A 4,908-nucleotide genomic window follows, 5' to 3' on the forward strand; every position below is an offset into this window, starting at 1 on the left:
AATCCAGCGCCTTAGACCCCTCGGCCAGCGGTGGGATTCGAACCCACGCCTCCGAAGAGACTGGAGCCTTAATCCAGCGCCTTAGACCGCTCGGCCACGCTACCTTGTGAGGGCACCTTCCGTGGGCCATTTTCGCCAATTTTTCCTTTTAATGTTTCTCTTCTCCACAGTTAAATCCGTCGAAATTCTACGTGCCTTGAAGGAGCACCTCGACAGGTGGAAAGGCCTCCTAAATACAGGGGGGACGCAGTTACACTCCTGGAGGCCCCCCTCCCTGCAGATTGCAATTCCATCTCTAATCAAACACACCTGAATTACCTAATCAAAGCCTTTGGGCCATCCTCCAAAATGGCAGCCAGCTGTGTCGCAGTTAAACTCAAAATCATGAGGTAGCTGTCAGATCACCAAAAAAATCTCAATGAGTCAAATTGGCTAACTCCATCATTATAGACTAGACATTTGTTATTATTATGTTTAAATTCATTTTTGAAGTGACATTATTACCATCCCTGATTCAAGAAGGTGCAGATTTTCAGCCGCTTTTGCGCCTTTTCGGAGCACTCTTAAGGTGTCTGGCCCTCTTTAAAATCACTGCTGGCAGCGGTGGGATTCTAACCCACGACCCCGAAGAGACTGGAGCCTAAATCCAGCGCCTTAGACCCCTCGGCCACGCTACCCTGACGTGGATCGATTCGTGGGCCGTTTTCTGGGCATTTTTTTTTTCATAAATAGATTAAACGTTGGGTGCGGACCTTCATCGTCAGGCTCTGAAGCACGCCGAGTTCGGCCAAGGAAAGCAAAAGCGGCAGGGTTTGGAAGAGTCCGGGAGCAAGCAGTGTCACTTCTCCAGTGTTTTCGCTTAGGCATAGCAGCCACGAGTGCCTTCTAAAATGCTGTCTTGGCAGCGGTGGGATTCGAACCCACGCCCCCGAAGAGACTGGAGCCTTAATCCAGCACCTTAGACCGCTCGGCCACGCTACCTTGTGAGGGCACCTTCCGTGGTCCATTTTCGCCAATTTTTTCTTTTAATGTCTCTCTTCTCCACAGTTAAATCCGTCGAAATTCTACGTGCCTTGAAAGAGCACCTCGACAGGTGGAAAGGCCTCCTAAATAAAGGGGGGACGCAGTTACACTCCTGGAGGCCCACTCCCTGCAGATTGCAATTCCATCTCTAATCAAACACACCTGAATTACCTAATCAAAGCCTTTGGGCCATCCTCCAAAATGGCAGCCAGCTGTGTCGCAGTTAAACTCAAAATCATGAGGTAGCTGTCAGATCACCGAAAAAATCTAAATGAGTCAAATTGGCTAACTCCATCATTATAGACTAGACATTTGTTATTATTATGTTTAAATTCATTTTTGAAGTGACATTATTGCTGTCCCTGATTCAAGAGGGTGCAGATTTTCAGCCGCTTTTGCGCCTTAGACCCAGCGCCTTAGACCCAGCGCCTTAGACCGCTCGGCCACGCTACCTTGTGAGGGCACCTACCGTGGGCCATTTTCGCCAACTTTTTCTTTTAATGTCTCTCTTCTCCACAGTTAAATCCGTCGAAATTCTACGTGCCTTGAAGGAGCACCTCGACAGGTGGAAAGGCCTCCTAAATACAGGGGGGACGCAGTTACACTCCTGGAGGCCCCCTCCCTGCAGATTGCAATTCCATCTCTAATCAAACACACCTGAATTACCTAATCAAAGCCTTTGGGCCATCCTCCAAAATGGCAGCCAGCTGTGTCGCAGTTAAACTCAAAATCATGAGGTAGCTGTCAGATCACCAAAAAAATCTCAATGAGTCAAATTGGCTAACTCCATCATTATAGACTAGACATTTTTTATTATTATGTTTAAATTCATTTTTGAAGTGACATTATTACCGTCCCTGATTCAAGAGGGTGCAGATTTTCAGCCGCTTTTGCGCCTTTTCGGAGCACTCTTAAGGTGTCTTGCCCTCTTTAAAATTACTGCTGGCAGCGGTGGGATTCGAACCCACGCCCCCGAAAAGACTGGAGCCTTAATACAGCGCCTTAGACCCCTCGGCCACTCTACCCTGACGTGGCTCGATTCGTGGGCCGTTTTCGCCAACTTTTTCTTTTAATGTCTCTCTTCTCCACAGTTAAATCCGTCGAAATTCTACGTGCCTTGAAGGAGCACCTCGACAGGTGGAAAGGCCTCCTAAATACAGGGGGGACGCAGTTACACTCCTGGAGGCCCCCTCCCTGCAGATTGCAATTCCATCTCTAATCAAACACACCTGAATTACCTAATCAAAGCCTTTGGGCCATCCTCCAAAATGGCAGCCAGCTGTGTCGCAGTTAAACTTAAAATCATGAGGTAGCTGTCAGATCACCAAAAACATCTCAATGAGTCAAATTGGCTAACTCCATCAGTATAGACTAGACATTTGTTATTATTATGTTTAAATTCATTTTTGAAGTGACATTATTGTTGTCCCTGATTCAAGAGGGTGCAGATTTTCAGCCGCTTTTGCGCCTTTTCGGAGCACACTTAAGGTGTCTGGCCCTCTTTAAAATCACTGCTGGCAGCGGTTGGATTCGGACCCACGCCCCCGAAGAGACTGGAGACTAAATCCAGCGTCTTAGACCCCTCGGCCACGCTACCCTGACTTGGCTCGATTCGTGGGCCGTTTTCTGGGCATTTTTTTTTTCATAAATAGATTAAACGTTGGGTGCGGACCTTCATCGTCAGGCTCTGAAGCACGCCGAGTTCGGCCAAGGAAAGCAAAAGCGGCAGGGTTTGGAAGAGACCGGGAGCAAGCAGTGTCACTTCTCCAGTGTTTTCGCTTAGGCATAGCAGCCACGAGTGCCTTCTAAAATGCTGTCTTGGCAGCGGTGGGATTCGAACCCACGCCCCTGAAGAGACTGGAGCCTTAATCCAGCGCCTTAGACCGCTCGGCCACGCTACCTTGTGAGGGCACCTTCCGTGGTCCATTTTCACCAATTTTTTCTTTTAATGTCTCTCTTCTCCACAGTTAAATCCGTCGAAATTCTACGTGCCTTGAAGGAGCACCTCGACAGGTGGAAAGGCCTCCTAAATACAGGGGGGACGCAGTTACACTCCTGGAGGCCCCCTCCCTGCATATTGCAATTCCATCTCTAATCAAACACACCTGAATTACCTAATCAAAGCCTTTGGGCCATCCTCCAAAATGGCAGCCAGCTGTGTCGCAGTTAAACTCAAAATCATGAGGTAGCTGTCAGATCACCAAAAAAATCTCAATGAGTCAAATTGGCTAACTCCATCATTATAGACTAGACATTTGTTATTATTATGTTTAAATTCATTTTTGAAGTGACATTATTGCTGTCCCTGATTCAAGAGGGTGCAGATTTTCAGCCGCTTTTGCGCCTTAGACCAGCGCCTTAGACCGCTCGGTCACGCTACCTTGTGAGGGCACCTTCCGTGGGCCATTTTCGCCAATTTTTTCTTTTAATGTCTCTCTTCTCCACAGTTAAATCCGTCGAAATTAGACGGTTTTTAAAGAGGGCCAGACACCTTAATGGCGCTTTTCCACTGCTGGTACGGCTCGGTTCGGCTCGGTACGGTGCGACTCGGCGCGGAACTGTTCGGCTCGCTTCGCTTTACCACTGCGTGGTACGACTCGACTCGGTACGGCACGGTTCGGTTCGCTTTAGCTCGGTTGCTTTTCCACCGCAGTTAGTACCTCCAGATAGTCCATAAAAATAAAAAGCGTCCATTCAGTAAACGGGGCGCGGCGATTAGGACGGGGGTTGGCGGACGAGCGCGCTGACCCCCCGAAATTTTTGGGGGGTCGGCCGACACCGCAGGCCGACCCTCCCCGGGCGCCCGACCCACGCGGGCAGGGTCGGGGTGACCCGACCCCCTCAGGGGCCCGACGGGAGTGACCCGAAGCCCGAGGCCACCCCAAGCAGTTCTGCCTTCGTCCTTGGTGGGGCGCCACACGTGCCCCGTCCCGCTAACCCATTATTTGTCCGATTGACCACTAGAGTGACCAGACCCCCCCCCACCCCCGTCCCACTAACCCACTTTTTGTCCAATAACCCACTATATGGCGGAAATGCCCCCCCATCACGCGCCCTAGCCCGTGCTTCTAGCTCCCCCACGGTCCGAGATACGGGGCCCAACAGAAAAGGGTGCACTTCAGAAGGAAGGGTCCCAGAGGCTCGGGACTCTGGGGTCTGAGAGGGCCCCTAGGGACCCCTCACCACCCCAAAGGACGATCCGCTGGGACTCGTCATTTCCGAGATATTGACCGTTTTGTCCAAAAGACCCTTATGTATAAGTGGGTGTATCTTGGGGGTGGAGCCGAGTTGGAGCTCCAAACTCCGGGTGTGAGTAGGGCCCTTTGGGTCCCTTCGGAACCCACCGTCCCCAGCTTCTAGGTCCTTCCGGTTCCGAGATATGGCAACTTCCTGTCCAGCTTTGACCGGGTGTATCTCGGGAACAAAGCCGAGTTCGAGCTCCAAACTCGGGGTGTGGGGAGGGCCGATGGGTCCCCTTCAGACCCCACCGTCCCCAGCTCCTAGGTCCTTCTGGTTCCGAGATACGGCCACTTCCTTTCCAGCTTTGACCGGGTTTATCTCGGGAACCAAGCCGAGTTTGGGCTCCAAACTCTTGGTGTGGGGAGGGCCCATGGGTCCCCTTCAGACCCCACCGTCCCCAGCTCCTAGGTCCTTCTGGTTCCGAGATACGGCCACTTTCTTTCCAGGTTTGACTGGGTGTATCTCGGGAACCAAGCCGACTTGGAGCTCCAAACTCTGGGTGTGTAAAGGTACCCATGGGCCCCCCAGGACCCCAGAGTATGGAGCCCAAAGTCGGCTTGGTTCCTGAGTTATGCCCGGTCAAAAAGTGCTAAGAACTAAGCCGGGTAGAGCAACTGTCCGCGAAGCCTATATTTGGTACAATGG

General features: G+C 51.2%; 2 non-coding genes across 2 annotated transcripts; both read right to left on the reverse strand.

The window, feature by feature from the left end:
• Positions 1-899: 899 nt before the first annotated feature.
• On the reverse strand, positions 900-981 carry trnal-aag (transfer RNA leucine (anticodon AAG)). Its single transcript has one exon. It is a non-coding gene; the product is annotated as a tRNA-Leu (tRNA).
• Positions 982-2,842: 1,861 nt separating this feature from the next.
• Positions 2,843-2,924, reverse strand: trnal-aag (transfer RNA leucine (anticodon AAG)). The gene has a single exon. It is a non-coding gene; the product is annotated as a tRNA-Leu (tRNA).
• Between the last annotated feature and the right edge of the window lie 1,984 nt (positions 2,925-4,908).

Source organism: Rhinichthys klamathensis, unplaced genomic scaffold (assembly GCF_029890125.1).
Source record: "Rhinichthys klamathensis goyatoka isolate OS25496 unplaced genomic scaffold, OSU_Roscu_1.1 h1tg000035l_1, whole genome shotgun sequence".
Taxonomy (NCBI): domain Eukaryota; kingdom Metazoa; phylum Chordata; class Actinopteri; order Cypriniformes; family Leuciscidae; genus Rhinichthys; species Rhinichthys klamathensis.